This window comes from Ambystoma mexicanum, chromosome 1p (assembly GCF_040938575.1).
Source record: "Ambystoma mexicanum isolate Mex_15411 chromosome 1p, UKY_AmexF1_1, whole genome shotgun sequence".
In the NCBI taxonomy this organism is placed as follows: Eukaryota; Metazoa; Chordata; class Amphibia; order Caudata; family Ambystomatidae; genus Ambystoma; species Ambystoma mexicanum.
In genome coordinates this window covers 1,028,855,927-1,028,877,950 of record NC_090921.1, presented here as the reverse complement: position 1 = coordinate 1,028,877,950, position 22,024 = coordinate 1,028,855,927, and the positions used below count along the sequence as shown (strand labels likewise).

At 41.3% G+C, this 22,024-nt stretch overlaps 8 non-coding genes across 8 annotated transcripts; all 8 read left to right on the top strand.

Moving 5' to 3' along the window:
• The first annotated feature begins 3,274 nt into the window (after positions 1-3,274).
• TRNAY-GUA (transfer RNA tyrosine (anticodon GUA)) lies at positions 3,275-3,360 on the top strand. Its single transcript is given in 2 exon segments — positions 3,275-3,311; positions 3,325-3,360. It is a non-coding gene; the product is annotated as a tRNA-Tyr (tRNA).
• A 3,138-nt stretch (positions 3,361-6,498) lies between these two features.
• TRNAY-GUA (transfer RNA tyrosine (anticodon GUA)) lies at positions 6,499-6,584 on the top strand. Its single transcript is given in 2 exon segments — positions 6,499-6,535; positions 6,549-6,584. It is a non-coding gene; the product is annotated as a tRNA-Tyr (tRNA).
• A 1,205-nt stretch (positions 6,585-7,789) lies between these two features.
• On the top strand, positions 7,790-7,875 carry TRNAY-GUA (transfer RNA tyrosine (anticodon GUA)). The gene is given in 2 exon segments: positions 7,790-7,826; positions 7,840-7,875. It is a non-coding gene; the product is annotated as a tRNA-Tyr (tRNA).
• A 1,205-nt stretch (positions 7,876-9,080) lies between these two features.
• TRNAY-GUA (transfer RNA tyrosine (anticodon GUA)) lies at positions 9,081-9,166 on the top strand. The gene is given in 2 exon segments: positions 9,081-9,117; positions 9,131-9,166. It is a non-coding gene; the product is annotated as a tRNA-Tyr (tRNA).
• Positions 9,167-12,631: 3,465 nt separating this feature from the next.
• On the top strand, positions 12,632-12,717 carry TRNAY-GUA (transfer RNA tyrosine (anticodon GUA)). Its single transcript is given in 2 exon segments — positions 12,632-12,668; positions 12,682-12,717. It is a non-coding gene; the product is annotated as a tRNA-Tyr (tRNA).
• A 3,733-nt stretch (positions 12,718-16,450) lies between these two features.
• On the top strand, positions 16,451-16,536 carry TRNAY-GUA (transfer RNA tyrosine (anticodon GUA)). Its single transcript is given in 2 exon segments — positions 16,451-16,487; positions 16,501-16,536. It is a non-coding gene; the product is annotated as a tRNA-Tyr (tRNA).
• Positions 16,537-17,058: 522 nt separating this feature from the next.
• Positions 17,059-17,144, top strand: TRNAY-GUA (transfer RNA tyrosine (anticodon GUA)). The gene is given in 2 exon segments: positions 17,059-17,095; positions 17,109-17,144. It is a non-coding gene; the product is annotated as a tRNA-Tyr (tRNA).
• Positions 17,145-20,888: 3,744 nt separating this feature from the next.
• Positions 20,889-20,974, top strand: TRNAY-GUA (transfer RNA tyrosine (anticodon GUA)). Its single transcript is given in 2 exon segments — positions 20,889-20,925; positions 20,939-20,974. It is a non-coding gene; the product is annotated as a tRNA-Tyr (tRNA).
• Positions 20,975-22,024: the final 1,050 nt, after the last annotated feature.

Below are 22,024 nucleotides of genomic sequence, written 5' to 3'. Positions count from 1 at the left end.
GTGCTTTTACTCAATTCGGGAACCTCACAAGCCAAATTTGTAGTATTTTGCACGAATTGCAAGAGATGTTTACAAGTCGACGGTTGAAGTGGAAGCTCGTATTGAGTTTGCTAGAGAATGATTTGCCAAGCCTTCGATAGCTCGTCGCTGGTTCAAATCCGGCTCAAAGGACTTTTGCCAAATGCACATTTTATTGAATACTTGGAAAGTAAAATACTTGGAAAGTAAAATAACAGACAATTTATAATTATATTATATTTCATCACTGAAAATAGATGCCTTTTGATTTGAGGCTGTGGCCACGTTATTTTTCTGTCCGACACCAATCTTCGTTGGTTTCCTGTGAGGTGTTTTGGATCCCCATCTCTTGCTATGAACTGACAAAACAGCAGAATCCCCTTGACAATCTTGATTTCTCAAGGGAAATGGGAGAACACTATACACCATCCAAGATATTAAAATATTGTCAAGGCCGAACACTGATGAATACTCTGAGGAGATGGCCTGTGAGGCGCCGCCTTTCAACTTTTCCTCCTTAGTATGGTGGTCAGTAACATGCGGGAGACTGCGGAGGCGCTCATTTTTTTAATTGGGAAACTGATGTGCTTTTACTCAATTCGGGAACCTCACAAGCCAAATTAGTAGTATTTTGCACGAATTGCAAGAGATGTTTGCATGTCGACGGTTGAAGTGGAAGCTCGAATTGAGCTTGCTAGAGAATGGTTTGGCAAGCCTTCGATAGCTCAGTTGGTAGAGCGGAGGACTGTAGTGGTAAAACAGGCATCCTTAGGTCGGTGGTTCAAATCCGGCTCGAAGGACTTTTGCCAAATGCAAATTTTATTGAATACTTGGAAAGTAAAATACTTGGAAAGTAAAATAACAGACAATTTATAATTATATTATATTTCATCACTGAAAATAGATGCCTTTTGCTTTGAGGCTGTGGCCACGTTATTTTTCTGTCCGACACCAATCTTCGTTGGTTTCCTGTGAGGTGTTTTGGATCCCCATCTCTTGCTATGAACTGACAAAACAGCAGAATCCCCTTGACAATCTTGATTTCTCAAGGGAAATGGGAGAACACCATACACCATCCAAGATATTAAAATATTGTCAAGGCCGAACACTGATGAATACTCTGAGGAGATGTCCTGTGAGGCGCCGCCTTTCAACTTTTCCTCCTTAGTATGGTGGTCAGTAACATGCGGGAGACTGCGGAGGCGGTCATTTTTTTAATTTGGAACTAATGTGCTTTTACTCAATTCGGGAACCTCACAAGCCAAATTTGTAGTATTTTGCACGAATTGCAAGAGATGTTTGCATGTCGACGGTTGAAGTGGAAGCTCGAATTGAGCTTGCTAGAGAACGGTTTGCCAAGCCTTCGATAGCTCAGTTGGTAGAGGAGAGGACTGTAGTGGTAAAACAGGCATCTTTAGGTCGCTGGTTCAAATCCGGCTCGAAGGACTTTTGCCAAATGCAAATTTTATTGAATACTTGGAAAGTAAAATACTTGGAAAGTAAAATAACAGACAATTTATAATTATATTATATTTCATCACTGAAAATAGATGCCTTTTGCTTTGAGGCTGTGGCCACTTTATTTTTCTGTCCAACACCAATCTTCTTTGGTTTCCTGTGAGGTGTTTTTTTGATCCCCATCTCTTGCTATGAACTGGCAAAACAGCATAATCCCCTTGACAATCTTGATTTCTCAAGGAAAATGAGAGCACACTATACACCATCCAAGATATTAAAATATTGTCAAGGCCCAACGCGGCTGAATACTCTGAGGAGATGGCCTGTGAGGTGCCGCCTTTCAACTTTTCCCCCTTAGTATGGTGGTCAGTAACATGCGTGAGACTGCAGAGGGGGTCATTTTTTTAATTGTGAACTGATGTGCTTTTACTCAATTCGGGAACCTCACAAGCCAAATTTGTACTATTTTGCACGAATTGCAAGAGATGTTTACAAGTCGACGGTTGAAGTGGAAGCTCGTATTGAGTTTGCTAGAGAATGATTCGCCAAGCCTTCGATAGCTCAGTTGGTAGAGGAGGACTGTAGTGGTACAACAGGCATCCTTAGGTTGCTGGTTCAAATCCGGCTCGAAGGACTTTTGCCAAATGCAAATTTTATTGAATACTTGGAAAGTAAAATACTTGGAAAGTAAAATAACAGACAATTTATAATTATATTATATTTCATCACTGAAAATAGATGCCTTTTGCTTTGAGGCTGTGGCCACGTTATGTTTCTGTCCAACACGAATCTTCATTGGTTTCATGTGAGGTGTTTTGGATCCCCATCTCTTGCTATGAACTGGCAAAACAGCAGAATCCCCTTGACAATTTTGATTTCTCAAGGGAAATGGGAGAACAATATACACCATCCAAGATATTAAAATATTGTCAAGGCCCAACACGGCTGAATACTCTGAGGAGATGGCCTGTGAGGCGCGCCTTTCAACTTTTCCCCCTTAGTATGGTGGTCAGTAACATGCGGGAGACTGCGGAGGGGGTCATTTTTTTAATTGGGAACTGATGTGCTTTTACTCAATTCGGGAACCTCACAAGCCAAATTTGTAGTATTTTGCAAGAATTGCAAGAGATGTTTACAAGTCGACGGTTGAAGTGGAAGCTCGTATTGAGTTTGCTAGAGAATGGTTTGCCAAGCCTTCGATAGCTCGTCGCTGGTTCAAATCCGGCTCAAAGGACTTTTGCCAAATGCACATTTTATTGAATACTTGGAAAGTAAAATACTTGGAAAGTAAAATAACAGACAATTTATAATTATATTATATTTATTTCATCACTGAAAATAGATGCCTTTTGCTTTGAGGCTGTGGCCACGTTATTTTTCTGTCCGGCACCAATCTTCGTTGGTTTCCTGTGAGGTATTTTGGATCCCTATCTCTTGCTATGAACTGACAAAACAGCAGAATCCCCTTGACAATCTTGATTTCTCAAGGGAAATTGGAGAACACTATACACCATCCAAGATATTAAAATATTGTCAAGACCGAACACTGATGAATACTCTGAGGAGATGGCCTGTGAGGCGCCGCCTTTCAACTTTTCCTCTTTAGTATGGTGGTCAGTAACATGCGGGAGACTGCGGAGGGGGTCATTTTTTTAATTGTGAACTGATGTGCTTTTACTCAATTCGGGAACCTCACAAGCCCAATTTAAAGTATTTTGCACGAATTGCAAGAGATGTTTGAATGTCGACGGTTGAAGTGGAAGCTCGTATTGAGCCTGCTAGAGACTGATTTGCCAAGCCTTCGATAGCTCAGTTGGTAGAGCGGAGGATTGTAGTGGTAAAACAGGCATCCTTAGGTCGCTGGTTCAAATCCGGCTCGAAGGACTTTTGCCAAATGCACATTTTATTGAATACTTGGAAAGTAAAATACTTGGAAAGTAAAATAACAGACAATTTATAATTATATTATATTTCATCACTGAAAATAGATGCCTTTTGCTTTGAGGCTGTGGCCACGTTATTTTTCTGTCCGACACCAATCTTCGTTGGTTTCCTGTGAGGTGTTTTGGATCCCCATCTCTTGCTATGAACTGACAAAACAGCAGAATCCCCTTGACAATCTTGATTTCTCAAGGGAAATGGGAGAACACTATACACCATCCAAGATATTAAAATATTGTCAAGGCCGAACACTGATGAATACTCTGAGGAGATGGCCTGTGAGGCGCCGCCTTTCAACTTTTCCTCCTTAGTATGGTGGTCAGTAACATGCGGGAGACTGCGGAGGCGCTCATTTTTTTAATTGGGAAACTGATGTGCTTTTACTCAATTCGGGAACCTCACAAGCCAAATTAGTAGTATTTTGCACGAATTGCAAGAGATGTTTGCATGTCGACGGTTGAAGTGGAAGCTCGAATTGAGCTTGCTAGAGAATGGTTTGCCAAGCCTTCGATAGCTCAGTTGGTAGAGGGGAGTGTAGTGGTAAAACAGGCATCCTTAGGTCGCTGGTTCAAATCCGGCTCGAAGGACTTTTGCCAAATGCACATTTTATTGAATACTTGGAAAGTAAAATACTTGGAAAATAAAATAACAGACAATTTATAATTATATTATATTTCATCACTGAAAATAGATGCCTTTTGCTTTGAGGCTGTGGCCACGTTATGTTTCTGTCCGACACCAATCTTCGTTTGTTTCCTGTGAGGTGTTTTGGATCCCCATCTCTTGCTATGAACTGACAAAACAGCAGAATCCCCTTGACAATCTTGATTTCTCAAGGGAAATGGGAGAACACTATACACCATCCAAGATATTAAAATATTGTCAAGGCCCAACACGGCTGAATACTCTGAGGAGATGGCCTGTGAGGCGCGCCTTTCAACTTTTCCCCCTTAGTATGGTGGTCAGTAACATGCGGGAGACTGCGGAGGGGGTCATTTTTTTAATTGGGAACTGATGTGCTTTTACTCAATTCGGGAACCTCACAAGCCAAATTTGTAGTATTTTGCACGAATTGCAAGAGATGTTTACAAGTCGACGGTTGAAGTGGAAGCTCGTATTGAGTTTGCTAGAGTTGATTTGCCAAGCCTTCGATAGCTCAGTTGGTAGAGCAGAGGACTGTAGTGGTAAAACAGACATCCTTAGGTCGCTGGTTCAAATCCGGCTGGAAGGACTCTTGCCAAATGCACATTTTATTGAATACTTGGAAAGTAAAATACTTGGAAAGTAAAATAACAGACAATTTATAATTATATTATATTTCATCACTGAAAATAAATGCCTTTTGCTTTGAGGCTGTGACCACGTTATTTTTCTGTCCGACACCAATCTTCGTTGGTTTCCTGTGAGGTATTTTGGATCCCCATCTCTTGCTATGAACTGACAAAACAGCAGAATCCCCTTGACAATCTTGATTTCTCAAGGGAAATGGGAGAACACTATACACCATCCAAGATATTAAAATATTGTCAAGGCAGAACACTGATGAATACTCTGAGGAGATGGCCTGTGAGGCGCCGCCTTTCAACTTTTCCTCCTTTGTATGGTGGTCAGTAACATGCGGGAGACTGCGGAGGGGGTCATTTTTTTAATTGTGAACTGATGTGCTTTTACTCAATTCGGGAACCTCACAAGCCAAATTTGTAGTATTTTGCACGAATTGCAAGAGATGTTTGAATGTCGACGGTTGAAGTGGAAGCTCGTATTGAGCTTGCTAGAGACTGATTTGCCAAACCTTCCATAGCTCAGTTGGTAGATCGGAGGACTGTAGTGGTAAAACAGGCATCCTTAGGTCGCTGGTTCAAATCCGGCTCGCAGGACTTTTGCCAAATGCACATTTCATTGAATACTTGGAAAGTAAAATGACAGACAATTTATAATTATATTATATTTCATCACTGAAAATAGATGCCTTTTGCTTTGAGGCTGTGGCCACGTTATTTTTCTGTCCAACACGAATCTTCATTGGTTTCCTGTCAGGTGTTTTGGATCCCCATCTCTTGCTATGAACTGGCAAAACAGCAGAATCCCCTTGACAATCTTGATTTCTCAAGGGAAATGAGAGAACACTATACACCATCCAAGATATTAAAATATTGTCAAGGCCCAACACGGCTGAATACTCTGAGGAGATGGCCTGTGAGGCGCCGCCTTTCAACTTTTCCCCCTTAGTATGGTGGTCATTAACATGCGGGAGACTGCGGAGGGGGTCATTTTTTTAATTGTGAACTGATGTGCTTTTACTCAATTCGGGAACCTCACAAGCCAAATTTGTAGTATTTTCCACGAATTGCAAGAGATATTTGAATGTCGATGTTTGAAGTGGAAGCTCGTATTGAGCTTGCTAGAGACTGATTTGCCAAGCCTTCGATAGCTCAGTTGGTAGTGCAGAGGACTGTAGTGGTAAAAGAGGCATCCTTAGGTCGCTGGTTCAAATCCAGATTGAAGGACTTTTGCCAAATGCAAATTTTATTGAATACTTGGAAAGTAAAATGCTTGGAAAATAAAATAACAGACAATTTATAATTATATTATATTTCATCACTGAAAATAGATGCCTTTTGCTTTGAGGCTGTGGCCACGTTATGTTTCTGTCCGACACCAATCTTCGTTGGTTTCCTGTGAGGTGTTTTGGATCCCCATCTCTTGCTATGAACTGACAAAACAGCAGAATCCCCTTGACAATCTTGATTTCTCAAGGGAAATGGGAGAACACTATACACCATCCAAGATATTAAAATATTGTCAAGGCCCAACACGGCTGAATACTCTGAGGAGATGGCCTGTGAGGCGCGCCTTTCAACTTTTCCCCCTTAGTATGGTGGTCAGTAACATGCGGGAGACTGCGGAGGGGGTCATTTTTTTAATTGTGAACTGATGTGCTTTTACTCAATTCGGGAACCTCACAAGCCAAATTTGTAGTATTTTGCACGAATTGCAAGAGATGTTTGAATGTCGAAGGTTGAAGTGGAAACTCGTATTGAGCTTGCTAGAGACTGATTTGCCAAGCCTTTGATAGCCAAGCCTTTGATAGCTCAGTTGGTAGAGCGGAGGACTGTAGTAGTAAAACAGGCATCCTTAGGTCGCTGGTTCAAATCCGGCTCAAAGGACTTTTGCCAAATGCACATTTTATTGAATACTTGGAAAGTAAAATACTTGGAAAGTAAAATAACAGACAATTTATAATTATATTATATTTCAGCACTGAAAATAGATGCCTTTTGCTTTGAGGCTGTGGCCACGTTATTTTTCTGTCCAACACGAATCTTCATTGGTTTCCTGTCAGGTGTTTTGGATCCCCATCTCTTGCTATGAACTGGCAAAACAGCAGAATCCCCTTGACAATCTTGATTTCTCAAGGGAAATGAGAGAACACTATACACCATCCAAGATATTAAAATATTGTCAAGGCCCAACACGGCTGAATACTCTGAGGAGATGGCCTGTGAGGCGCCGCCTTTCAACTTTTCCCCCTTAGTATGGTGGTCAGTAACATGCGGGAGACTGCGGAGGGGGTCATTTTTTTAATTGGGAACTGATATGCTTTTACTCAATTCGGGAACCTCACAAGCCAAATTTGTAGTATTTTGCACGAATTGCAAGAGATGTTTACAAGTCGACGGTTGAAGTGGAAGCTCGTATTGAGTTTGCTAGAGAATGTTTTGCCAAGCCTTCGATAGCTCAGTTGGTAGAGCAGAGGACTGTAGTGGTAAAACAGGCATCCTTAGGTGGCTGGTTCAAATCCGGCTGGAAGGACTTTTGCCAAATGCACATTTTATTGAATACTTGGAAAGTAAAATACTTGGAAAGTAAAATAACAGACAATTTATAATTATATTATATTTCATCACTGAAAATAGATGCCTTTTGCTTTGAGGCTGTGGCCACGTTATTTTTCTGTCCGACACCAATCTTCATTGGTTTCCTGTGAGGTATTTTGGATCCCCATCTCTTGCTATGAACTGACAAAACAGCAGAATCCCCTTGACAATCTTGATTTCTCAAGGGAAATGGGAGAACACTATACACCATCCAAGATATTCAAATATTGTCAAGGCCGAACACTGATGAATACTCTGAGGAGATGGCCTGTGAGGCGCCGCCTTTCAACTTTTCCTCCTTTGTATGGTGGTCAGTAACATCCGGGAGACTGCGGAGGGGGTCATTTTTTTAATTGTGAACTGATGTGCTTTTACTCAATTCGGGAACCTCACAAGCCAAATTTGTAGTATTTTGCACGAATTGCAAGAGATGTTTGAATGTCGACGGTTGAAGTGGAAGCTCGTATTGAGTTTGCTAGAGGTGATTTGCCAAGCCTTCGATAGCTCAGTTGGTAGAGCGGAGGACTGTAGTGGTAAAACAGGCATCCTTAGGTCGCTGGTTCAAATCCGGCTCGAAGGACTTTTGCCAAATGCAAATTTTATTGAATACTTGGAAAGTAAAATACTTGGAAAGTAAAATAACAGACAATTTATAATTATATTATATTTCATCACTGAAAATAGATGCCTTTTGCTTTGAGGCTGTGGCCACGTTATTTTTCTGTCCGACACCAATCTTCGTTGGTTTCCTGTGAGGTGTTTTGGATCCCCATCTCTTGCTATGAACTGACAAAACAGCAGAATCCCCTTGACAATCTTGATTTCTCAAGGGAAATGAGAGAACACTATACACCATCCAAGATATTAAAATATTGTCAAGGCCCAACACGGCTGAATACTCTGAGGAGATGGCCTGTGAGGCGCCGCCTTTCAACTTTTCCCCCTTAGTATGGTGGTCAGTAACATGCGGGAGACTGCGGAGGGGGTCATTTTTTTAATTGGGAACTGATATGCTTTTACTCAATTCGGGAACCTCACAAGCCAAATTTGTAGTATTTTGCACGAATTGCAAGAGATGTTTACAAGTCGACGGTTGAAGTGGAAGCTCGTATTGAGTTTGCTAGAGAACGTTTTGCCAAGCCTTCGATAGCTCAGTTGGTAGAGCAGAGGACTGTAGTGGTAAAACAGGCATCCTTAGGTGGCTGGTTCAAATCCGGCTCGAAGGACTTTTGCCAAATGCACATTTTATTGAATACTTGGAAAGTAAAATACTTGGAAAGTAAAATAACAGACAATTTATAATTATATTATATTTCATCACTGAAAATAGATGCCTTTTGCTTTGAGGCTGTGGCCACGTTATTTTTCTGTCCGAAACCAATCTTCATTGGTTTCCTGTGAGGTATTTTGGATCCCCATCTCTTGCTATGAACTGACAAAACAGCAGAATCCCCTTGACAATCTTGATTTCTCAAGGGAAATGGGAGAACACTATACACCATCCAAGATATTCAAATATTGTCAAGGCCGAACACTGATGAATACTCTGAGGAGATGGCCTGTGAGGCGCCGTCTTTCAACTTTTCCTCCTTTGTATGGTGGTCAGTAACATCCGGGAGACTGCGGAGGGGGTCATTTTTTTAATTGTGAACTGATGTGCTTTTACTCAATTCGGGAACCTCACAAGCCAAATTTGTAGTATTTTGCACGAATTGCAAGAGATGTTTGAATGTCGACGGTTGAAGTGGAAGCTCGTATTGAGTTTGCTAGAGTTGATTTGCCAAGCCTTCGATAGCTCAGTTGGTAGAGCGGAGGACTGTAGTGGTAAAACAGGCATCCTTAGGTCGCTGGTTCAAATCCGGCTCGAAGGACTTTTGCCAAATGCAAATTTTATTGAATACTTGGAAAGTAAAATACTTGGAAAGTAAAATAACAGACAATTTATAATTATATTATATTTCATCACTGAAAATAGATGCCTTTTGCTTTGAGGCTGTGGCCACGTTATTTTTCTGTCCGACACCAATCTTCGTTGGTTTCCTGTGAGGTGTTTTGGATCCCCATCTCTTGCTATGAACTGACAAAACAGCAGAATCCCCTTGACAATCTTGATTTCTCAAGGGAAATGGGAGAACACCATACACCATCCAAGATATTAAAATATTGTCAAGGCCGAACACTGATGAATACTCTGAGGAGATGTCCTGTGAGGCGCCGCCTTTCAACTTTTCCTCCTTAGTATGGTGGTCAGTAACATGCGGGAGACTGCGGAGGCGGTCATTTTTTTAATTTGGAACTAATGTGCTTTTACTCAATTCGGGAACCTCACAAGCCAAATTTGTAGTATTTTGCACGAATTGCAAGAGATGTTTGCATGTCGACGGTTGAAGTGGAAGCTCGAATTGAGCTTGCTAGAGAACGGTTTGCCAAGCCTTCGATAGCTCAGTTGGTAGAGGAGAGGACTGTAGTGGTAAAACAGGCATCCTTAGGTCGCTGGTTCAAATCCGGCTCGAAGGACTTTTGCCAAATGCAAATTTTATTGAATACTTGGAAAGTAAAATACTTGGAAAGTAAAATAACAGACAATTTATAATTATATTATATTTCATCACTGAAAATAGATGCCTTTTGCTTTGAGGCTGTGGCCACATTATTTTTCTGTCCAACACCAATCTTCTTTGGTTTCCTGTGAGGTGTTTTTTTGATCCCCATCTCTTGCTATGAACTGGCAAAACAGCATAATCCCCTTGACAATCTTGATTTCTCAAGGAAAATGAGAGCACACTATACACCATCCAAGATATTAAAATATTGTCAAGGCCCAACGCGGCTGAATACTCTGAGGAGATGGCCTGTGAGGTGCCGCCTTTCAACTTTTCCCCCTTAGTATGGTGGTCAGTAACATGCGGGAGACTGCGGACGGGGTCATTTTTTTAATTGTGAACTGATGTGCTTTTACTCAATTCGGGAACCTCACAAGCCAAATTTGTAGTATTTTGCAAGAATTGCAAGAGATGTTTACAAGTCGACGGTTGAAGTGGAAGCTCGTATTGAGTTTGCTAGAGAATGATTTGCCAAGCCTTGGATAGCTCGTCGCTGGTTCAAATCCGGCTCAAAGGACTTTTGCCAAATGCACATTTTATTGAATACTTGGAAAGTAAAATACTTGGAAAGTAAAATAACAGACAATTTATAATTATATTATATTTCATCACTGAAAATAGATGCCTTTTGCTTTGAGGCTGTGGCCACGTTATTTTTCTGTCCGGCACCAATCTTCGTTGGTTTCCTGTGAGGTATTTTGGATCCCTATCTCTTGCTATGAACTGACAAAACAGCAGAATCCCCTTGACAATCTTGATTTCTCAAGGGAAATTGGAGAACACTATACACCATCCAAGATATTAAAATATTGTCAAGACCGAACACTGATGAATACTCTGAGGAGATGGCCTGTGAGGCGCCGCCTTTCAACTTTTCCTCTTTAGTATGGTGGTCAGTAACATGCGGGAGACTGCGGAGGGGGTCATTTTTTTAATTGGGAACTGATGTGCTTTTACTCAATTCGGGAACCTCACAAGCCCAATTTAAAGTATTTTGCACGAATTGCAAGAGATGTTTGAATGTCGACGGTTGAAGTGGAAGCTCGTATTGAGCTTGCTAGAGACTGATTTGCCAAGCCTTCGATAGCTCAGTTGGTAGAGCGGAGGATTGTAGTGGTAAAACAGGCATCCTTAGGTCGCTGGTTCAAATCGGGCTCGAAGGACTTTTGCCAAATGCACATTTTGTTGAATACTTGGAAAGTAAAATACTTGGAAAGTAAAATAACAGACAATTTATAATTATATTATATCACTGAAAATAGATGCCTTTTCCTTTGAGGCTGTGACCATGTTATTTTTCTGTCCAACACGAATCTTCATTGGTTTCCTGTGAGGTGTTTTGGATCCCCATCTCTTGCTATGAACTGGCAAAACAGCAGAATCCCCTTGACAATCTTGATTTCTAAAGGGAAATGAGAGAACACTATACACCATCCAAGATATTAAAATATTGTCAAGGCCCAACGCGGCTGAATACTCTGAGGAGATGGCCTGTGAGGTGCCGCCTTTCAACTGTTCCCCCTTAGTATGGTGGTCAGTAACATGCGGGAGACTGCGGAGGGGGTCATTTTTTTAATTGGGAACTGATGTGCTTTTACTCAATTCGGGAACCTCACAAGCCAAATTTGTAGTATTTTGCACGAATTGCAAGAGATGTTTACAAGTCGACGGTTGAAGTGGAAGCTCGTATTGAGTTTGCTAGAGTTGATTTGCCAAGCCAACACGAATCTTCATTGGTTTCCTGTCAGGTGTTTTGGATCCCCATCTCTTGCTATGAACTGGCAAAACAGCAGAATCCCCTTGACAATCTTGATTTCTCAAGGGAAATCAGAGAACACTATACACCATCCAAGATATTAAAATATTGTCAAGGCCCAACACGGCTGAATACTCTGAGGAGATAGCCTGTGAGGCGCCGCCTTTCAACTTTTCCCCCTTAGTATGGTGGTCAGTAACATGCGGGAGACTGCGGAGGGGGTCATTTTTTTAATTGGGAACTGATGTGCTTTTACTCAATTCGGGAACCTCACAAGCCAAATTTGTAGTATTTTGCACGAATTGCAAGAGATGTTTACAAGTCGACGGTTGAAGTGGAAGCTCGTATTGAGTTTGCTAGAGAATGATTTGCCAAGCCTTCGATAGCTCGTCGCTGGTTCAAATCCGGCTCAAAGGACTTTTGCCAAATGCACATTTTATTGAATACTTGGAAAGTAAAATACTTGGAAAGTAAAATAACAGACAATTTATAATTATATTATATTTCATCACTGAAAATAGATGCCTTTTGCTTTGAGGCTGTGGCCACGTTATTTTTCTGTCCGACACCAATCTTCGTTGGTTTCCTGTGAGGTATTTTGGATCCCCATCTCTTGCTATGAACTGACAAAACAGCAGAATCCCCTTGACAATCTTGATTTCTCAAGGGAAATGGGAGAATACTATACACCATCCAAGATATTAAAATATTGTCAAGGCCGAACACTGATGAATACTTTGAGGAGATGGCCTGTGAGGCGCCGCCTTTCAACTTTTCCTCCTTAGTATGGTGGTCAGTAACATGCGGGAGACTGCGGAGGGGGTCATTTTTTTAATTGTGAACCGATGTGCTTTTACTCAATTCGGGAACCTCACAAGCCAAATTTGTAGTATTTTGCACGAATTGCAAGAGATGTTTGAATGTCGACGGTTGAAGTGGAAACTCGTATTGAGCTTGCTAGAGACTGATTTGCCAAGCCTTTGATAGCTCAGTTGGTAGAGCGGAGGACTGTAGTGGTAAAACAGGCATCCTTAGGTCGCTGGTTCAAATCCGGCTCAAAGGACTTTTGCCAAATGCACATTTTATTGAATACTTGGAAAGTAAAATACTTGGAATGTAAAATAACAGACAATTTATAATTATATTATATTTCATCACTGAAAATAGATGCCTTTTGCTTTGAGGCTGTGGCCACGTTATTTTTCTGTCCAACACGAATCTTCATTGGTTTCCTGTCAGGTGTTTTGGATCCCCATCTCTTGCTATGAACTGGCAAAACAGCAGAATCCCCTTGACAATCTTGATTTCTCAAGGGAAATGAGAGAACACTATACACCATCCAAGATATTAAAATATTGTCAAGGCCCAACACGGCTGAATACTCTGAGGAGATGGCCTGTGAGGCGCCGCCTTTCAACTTTTCCCCCTTAGTATGGTGGTCAGTAACATGCGGGAGACTGCGGAGGGGGTCATTTTTTTAATTGGGAACTGATATGCTTTTACTCAATTCGGGAACCTCACAAGCCAAATTTGTAGTATTTTGCACGAATTGCAAGAGATGTTTACAAGTCGACGGTTGAAGTGGAAGCTCGTATTGAGTTTGCTAGAGAACGATTTGCCAAGCCTTCGATAGCTCAGTTGGTAGAGCCGAGGACTGTAGTGGTAAAACAGGCATCCTTAGGTGGCTGGTTCAAATCCGGCTCAAAGGACTTTTGCCAAATGCACATTTTATTGAATACTTGGAAAGTAAAATACTTGGAAAGTAAAATAACAGACAATTTATAATTATATTATATTTCATCACTGAAAATAGATGCCTTTTGCTTTGAGGCTGTGGCCACGTTATTTTTCTGTCCGACACCAATCTTCGTTGGTTTCCTGTGAGGTATTTTGGATCCCCATCTCTTGCTATGAACTGACAAAACAGCAGAATCCCCTTGACAATCTTGATTTCTCAAGGGAAATGGGAGAACACTATACACCATCCAAGATATTAAAATATTGTCAAGGCCGAACACTGATGAATACTCTGAGGAGATGGCCTGTGAGGCGCCGCCTTTCAACTTTTCCTCCTTTGTATGGTGGTCAGTAACATCCGGGAGACTGCGGAGGGGGTCATTTTTTTAATTGTGAACTGATGTGCTTTTACTCAATTCGGGAACCTCACAAGCCAAATTTGTAGTATTTTGCACGAATTGCAAGAGATGTTTGCATGTCGACGGTTGAAGTGGAAGCTCGAATTGAGCTTGCTAGAGAACGGTTTGCCAAGCCTTTGATAGCTCAGTTGGTAGAGGAGAGGACTGTAGTGGTAAAACAGGCATCCTTAGGTCGCTGGTTCAAATCCGGCTCGAAGGACTTTTGCCAAATGCAAATTTTATTGAATACTTGGAAAGTAAAATACTTGGAAAATAACATAACAGACAATTTATAATTATATTATATTTCATCACTGAAAATAGATGCCTTTTGCTTTGAGGCTGTGGCCACATTATTTTTCTGTCCAACACCAATCTTCTTTGGTTTCCTGTGAGGTGTTTTTTTGATCCCCATCTCTTGCTATGAACTGGCAAAACAGCATAATCCCCTTGACAATCTTGATTTCTCAAGGAAAATGAGAGAACACTATACACCATCCAATATATTAAAATATTGTCAAGGCCCAACGCGGCTGAATACTCTGAGGAGATGGCCTGTGAGGTGCCGCCTTTCAACTTTTCCCCCTTAGTATGGTGGTCAGTAACATGCGGGAGACTGCGGAGGGGGTCATTTTTTTAATTGGGAACTGATGTGCTTTTACTCAATTCGGGAACCTCACAAGCCAAATTTGTAGTATTTTGCACGAATTGCAAGAGATGTTTACAAGTCGACGGTTGAAGTGGAAGCTCGTATTGAGTTTGCTAGAGAATGATTCGCCAAGCCTTCGATAGCTCAGTTGGTAGAGGAGGACTGTAGTGGTACAACAGGCATCCTTAGGTTGCTGGTTCAAATCCGGCTCGAAGGACTTTTGCCAAATGCAAATTTTATTGAATACTTGGAAAGTAAAATACTTGGAAAGTAAAATAACAGACAATTTATAATTATATTATATTTCATCACTGAAAATAGATGCCTTTTCCTTTGAGGCTGTGACCATGTTATTTTTCTGTCCAACACGAATCTTCATTGGTTTCCTGTGAGGTGTTTTGGATCCCCATCTCTTGCTATGAACTGGCAAAACAGCAGAATCCCCTTGACAATCTTGATTTCTCAAGGGAAATGAGAGAACACTATACACCATCAAAGATATTAAAATATTGTCAAGGCCCAAGGCGGCTGAATACTCTGAGGAGATGGCCTGTGAGGTGCCGCCTTTCAACTTTTCCCCCTTAGTATGGTGGTCATTAACATGCCGGAGACTGCGGAGGGGGTCATTTTTTTAATTGGGAACTGATGTGCTTTTACTCAATTCGGGAACCTCACAAGCCAAATTCGTAGTATTTTGCACGAATTGCAAGAGATGTTTGAATGTCCATGGTTGAAGTGGAAGCTCGTATTGAGCTTGCTAGAGACTGATTTGCCAAGCCTTCGATAGCTCAGTTGGTAGAGCAGAGGACTGTAGTGGTAAAACAGGCATCCTTAGGTCGATGGTTCAAATCCAGATTGAAGGACTTTTGCCAAATGCAAATTTTATTGAATACTTGGAAAGTAAAATGCTTGGAAAATAAAATAACAGACAATTTATAATTATATTATATTTCATCACTGAAAATAGATGCCTTTTGCTTTGAGGCTGTGGCCACGTTATGTTTCTGTCCGACACCAATCTTCGTTGGTTTCCTGTGAGGTGTTTTGGATCCCCATCTCTTGCTATGAACTGACAAAACAGCAGAATCCCCTTGACAATCTTGATTTCTCAAGGGAAATGGGAGAACACTATACACCATCCAAGATATTAAAATATTGTCAAGGCCCAACACGGCTGAATACTCTGAGGAGATGGCCTGTGAGGCGCGCCTTTCAACTTTTCCCCCTTAATATGGTGGTCAGTAACATGCGGGAGACTGCGGAGGGGGTCATTTTTTTAATTGGGAACTGATGTGCTTTTACTCAATTCGGGAACCTCACAAGCCAAATTTGTAGTATTTTGCACGAATTGCAAGAGATGTTTACAAGTCGACGGTTGAAGTGGAAGCTCGTATTGAGTTTGCTAGAGAATGATTTGCCAAGCCTTCGATAGCTCGTCGCTGGTTCAAAGGACTTTTGCCAAATGCACATTTTATTGAATACTTGGAAAGTAAAATACTTGGAAAGTAAAATAACAGACAATTTATAATTATATTATATTTCATCACTGAAAATAGATGCCTTTTGCTTTGAGGCTGTGGCCACGTTATTTTTCTGTCCGACACCAATCTTCGTTGGTTTCCTGTGAGGTATTTTGGATCCCCATCTCTTGCTATGAACTGACAAAACAGCAGAATCCCCTTGACAATCTTGATTTCTCAAGGGAAATGGGAGAACACTATACACCATCCAAGATATTAAAATATTGTCAAGGCCGAACACTGATGAATACTTTGAGGAGATGGCCTGTGAGGCGCCGCCTTTCAACTTTTCCTCCTTAGTATGGTGGTCAGTAACATGCGGGAGACTGCGGAGGGGGTCATTTTTTTAATTGTGAACTGATGTGCTTTTACTCAATTCGGGAACCTCACAAGCCAAATTTGTAGTATTTTGCACGAATTGCAAGAGATGTTTGAATGTCGACGGTTGAAGTGGAAACTCGTATTGAGCTTGCTAGAGACTGATTTGCCAAGCCTTTGATAGCTCAGTTGGTAGAGCGGAGGACTGTAGTGGTAAAACAGGCATCCTTAGGTCGCTGGTTCAAATCCGGCTCAAAGGACTTTTGCCAAATGCACATTTTATTGAATACTTGGAAAGTAAAATACTTGGAAAGTAAAATAACAGACAATTTATAATTATATTATATTTCATCACTGAATATAGATGCCTTTTGCTTTGAGGCTGTGGCCACGTTATTTTTCTGTCCAACACGAATCTTCATTGGTTTCCTGTCAGGTGTTTTGGATCCCCATCTCTTGCTATGAACTGGCAAAACAGCAGAATCCCCTATACACCATCCAAGATATTAAAATATTGTCAAGGCCCAACGCGGCTGAATACTCTGAGGAGATGGCCTGTGAGGCGCCGCCTTTCAACTTTTCCTCCTTAGTATGGTGGTCAGTAACATGCGGGAGACTGCGGAGGGGGTCATTTTTTTAATTGTGAACTGATGTGCTTTTACTCAATTCGGGAACCTCACAAGCCAAATTTGTAGTATTTTGCACGAATTGCAAGAGATGTTTGAATGTCGACGGTTGAAGTGGAAACTCGTATTGAGCTTGCTAGAGACTGATTTGCCAAGCCTTTGATAGCTCAGTTGGTAGAGCGGAGGACTGTAGTGGTAAAACAGGCATCCTTAGGTCGCTGGTTCAAATCCGGCTCAAAGGACTTTTGCCAAATGCACATTTTATTGAATACTTGGAAAGTAAAATACTTGGAATGTAAAATAACAGACAATTTATAATTATATTATATTTCATCACTGAAAATAGATGCCTTTTGCTTTGAGGCTGTGGCCACGTTATTTTTCTGTCCAACACGAATCTTCATTGGTTTCCTGTCAGGTGTTTTGGATCCCCATCTCTTGCTATGAACTGGCAAAACAGCAGAATCCCCTTGACAATCTTGATTTCTCAAGGGAAATGAGAGAACACTATACACCATCCAAGATATTAAAATATTGTCAAGGCCCAACACGGCTGAATACTCTGAGGAGATGGCCTGTGAGGCGCCGCCTTTCAACTTTTCCCCCTTAGTATGGTGGTCAGTAACATGCGGGAGACTGCGGAGGGGGTCATTTTTTTAATTGGGAACTGATATGCTTTTACTCAATTCGGGAACCTCACAAGCCAAATTTGTAGTATTTTGCACGAGTTGCAAGAGATGTTTACAAGTCGACGGTTGAAGTGGAAGCTCGTATTGAGTTTGCTAGAGAACGATTTGCCAAGCCTTCGATAGCTCAGTTGGTAGAGCCGAGGACTGTAGTGGTAAAACAGGCATCCTTAGGTGGCTGGTTCAAATCCGGCTCAAAGGACTTTTGCCAAATGCACATTTTATTGAATACTTGGAAAGTAAAATACTTGGAAAGTAAAATAACAGACAATTTATAATTATATTATATTTCATCACTGAAAATAGATGCCTTTTGCTTTGAGGCTGTGGCCACGTTATTTTTCTGTCCGACACCAATCTTCGTTGGTTTCCTGTGAGGTATTTTGGATCCCCATCTCTTGCTATGAACTGACAAAACAGCAGAATCCCCTTGACAATCTTGATTTCTCAAGGGAAATGGGAGAACACTATACACCATCCAAGATATTAAAATATTGTCAAGGCCGAACACTGATGAATACTCTGAGGAGATGGCCTGTGAGGCGCCGCCTTTCAACTTTTCCTCCTTTGTATGGTGGTCAGTAACATCCGGGAGACTGCGGAGGGGGTCATTTTTTTAATTGTGAACTGATGTGCTTTTACTCAATTCGGGAACCTCACAAGCCAAATTTGTAGTATTTTGCACGAATTGCAAGAGATGTTTGCATGTCGACGGTTGAAGTGGAAGCTCGAATTGAGCTTGCTAGAGAACGGTTTGCCAAGCCTTTGATAGCTCAGTTGGTAGAGGAGAGGACTGTAGTGGTAAAACAGGCATCCTTAGGTCGCTGGTTCAAATCCGGCTCGAAGGACTTTTGCCAAATGCAAATTTTATTGAATACTTGGAAAGTAAAATACTTGGAAAATAACATAACAGACAATTTATAATTATATTATATTTCATCACTGAAAATAGATGCCTTTTGCTTTGAGGCTGTGGCCACATTATTTTTCTGTCCAACACCAATCTTCTTTGGTTTCCTGTGAGGTGTTTTTTTGATCCCCATCTCTTGCTATGAACTGGCAAAACAGCATAATCCCCTTGACAATCTTGATTTCTCAAGGAAAATGAGAGAACACTATACACCATCCAATATATTAAAATATTGTCAAGGCCCAACGCGGCTGAATACTCTGAGGAGATGGCCTGTGAGGTGCCGCCTTTCAACTTTTCCCCCTTAGTATGGTGGTCAGTAACATGCGGGAGACTGCGGAGGGGGTCATTTTTTTAATTGGGAACTGATGTGCTTTTACTCAATTCGGGAACCTCACAAGCCAAATTTGTAGTATTTTGCACGAATTGCAAGAGATGTTTACAAGTCGACGGTTGAAGTGGAAGCTCGTATTGAGTTTGCTAGAGAATGATTCGCCAAGCCTTCGATAGCTCAGTTGGTAGAGGAGGACTGTAGTGGTACAACAGGCATCCTTAGGTTGCTGGTTCAAATCCGGCTCGAAGGACTTTTGCCAAATGCAAATTTTATTGAATACTTGGAAAGTAAAATACTTGGAAAGTAAAATAACAGACAATTTATAATTATATTATATTTCATCACTGAAAATAGATGCCTTTTCCTTTGAGGCTGTGACCATGTTATTTTTCTGTCCAACACGAATCTTCATTGGTTTCCTGTGAGGTGTTTTGGATCCCCATCTCTTGCTATGAACTGGCAAAACAGCAGAATCCCCTTGACAATCTTGATTTCTCAAGGGAAATGAGAGAACACTATACACCATCCAAGATATTAAAATATTGTCAAGGCCCAAGGCGGCTGAATACTCTGAGGAGATGGCCTGTGAGGTGCCGCCTTTCAACTTTTCCCCCTTAGTATGGTGGTCATTAACATGCCGGAGACTGCGGAGGGGGTCATTTTTTTAATTGGGAACTGATGTGCTTTTACTCAATTCGGGAACCTCACAAGCCAAATTCGTAGTATTTTGCACGAATTGCAAGAGATGTTTGAATGTCGATGGTTGAAGTGGAAGCTCGTATTGAGCTTGCTAGAGACTGATTTGCCAAGCCTTCGATAGCTCAGTTGGTAGAGCAGAGGACTGTAGTGGTAAAACAGGCATCCTTAGGTCGATGGTTCAAATCCAGATTGAAGGACTTTTGCCAAATGCAAATTTTATTGAATACTTGGAAAGTAAAATGCTTGGAAAATAAAATAACAGACAATTTATAATTATATTATATTTCATCACTGAAAATAGATGCCTTTTGCTTTGAGGCTGTGGCCACGTTATGTTTCTGTCCGACACCAATCTTCGTTGGTTTCCTGTGAGGTGTTTTGGATCCCCATCTCTTGCTATGAACTGACAAAACAGCAGAATCCCCTTGACAATCTTGATTTCTCAAGGGAAATGGGAGAACACTATACACCATCCAAGATATTAAAATATTGTCAAGGCCCAACACGGCTGAATACTCTGAGGAGATGGCCTGTGAGGCGCGCCTTTCAACTTTTCCCCCTTAATATGGTGGTCAGTAACATGCGGGAGACTGCGGAGGGGGTCATTTTTTTAATTGGGAACTGATGTGCTTTTACTCAATTCGGGAACCTCACAAGCCAAATTTGTAGTATTTTGCACGAATTGCAAGAGATGTTTACAAGTCGACGGTTGAAGTGGAAGCTCGTATTGAGTTTGCTAGAGAATGATTTGCCAAGCCTTCGATAGCTCGTCGCTGGTTCAAATCCGGCTCAAAGGACTTTTGCCAAATGCACATTTTATTGAATACTTGGAAAGTAAAATACTTGGAAAGTAAAATAACAGACAATTTATAATTATATTATATTTCATCACTGAAAATAGATGCCTTTTGCTTTGAGGCTGTGGCCACGTTATTTTTCTGTCCGACACCAATCTTCGTTGGTTTCCTGTGAGGTATTTTGGATCCCCATCTCTTGCTATGAACTGACAAAACAGCAGAATCCCCTTGACAATCTTGATTTCTCAAGGGAAATGGGAGAACACTATACACCATCCAAGATATTAAAATATTGTCAAGGCCGAACACTGATGAATACTTTGAGGAGATGGCCTGTGAGGCGCCGCCTTTCAACTTTTCCTCCTTAGTATGGTGGTCAGTAACATGCGGGAGACTGCGGAGGGGGTCATTTTTTTAATTGTGAACTGATGTGCTTTTACTCAATTCGGGAACCTCACAAGCCAAATTTGTAGTATTTTGCACGAATTGCAAGAGATGTTTGAATGTCGACGGTTGAAGTGGAAACTCGTATTGAGCTTGCTAGAGACTGATTTGCCAAGCCTTTGATAGCTCAGTTGGTAGAGCGGAGGACTGTAGTGGTAAAACAGGCATCCTTAGGTCGCTGGTTCAAATCCGGCTCAAAGGACTTTTGCCAAATGCACATTTTATTGAATACTTGGAAAGTAAAATACTTGGAAAGTAAAATAACAGACAATTTATAATTATATTATATTTCATCACTGAATATAGATGCCTTTTGCTTTGAGGCTGTGGCCACGTTATTTTTCTGTCCAACACGAATCTTCATTGGTTTCCTGTCAGGTGTTTTGGATCCCCATCTCTTGCTATGAACTGGCAAAACAGCAGAATCCCCTATACACCATCCAAGATATTAAAATATTGTCAAGGCCCAACGCGGCTGAATACTCTGAGGAGATGGCCTGTGAGGTGCCGCCTTTCAACTTTTCCCCCTTAGTATGGTGGTCAGTAACATCCGGGAGACTGCGGAGGGGGTCATTTTTTTAATTGTGAACTGATGTGCTTTTACTCAATTCGGGAACCTCACAAGCCAAATTTGTAGTATTTTGCACGAATTGCAAGAGATGTTTGAATGTCGACGGTTGAAGTGGAAGCTCGTATTGAGCTTGCTAGAGACTGATTTGCCAAGCCTTTGCTAGCTCAGTTGGTAGAGCGGAGGACTGTAGTGGTAAAACAGGCATCCTTAGGTCGCTGGTTCAAATCCGGCTCAAAGGACTTTTGCCAAATGCACATTTTATTGAATACTTGGAAAGTAAAATACTTGGAAAGTAAAATAACAGACAATTTATAATTATATTATATTTCATCACTGAAAATAGATGCCTTTTGTTTTGAGGCTGTGGCCACGTTATTTTTCTGTCCAACACGAATCTTCATTGGTTTCCTGTCAGGTGTTTTGGATCCCCATCTCTTGCTATGAACTGGCAAAACAGCAGAATCCCCTTGACAATCTTGATTTCTCAAGGGAAATGAGAGAACACTATACACCATCCAAGATATTAAAATATTGTCAAGGCCCAACACGGCTGAATACTCTGAGGAGATGGCCTGTGAGGCGCCGCCTTTCAACTTTTCCCCCTTAGTATGGTGGTCAGTAACATGCGGGAGACTGCGGAGGGGGTCATTTTTTTAATTGGGAACTGATATGCTTTTACTC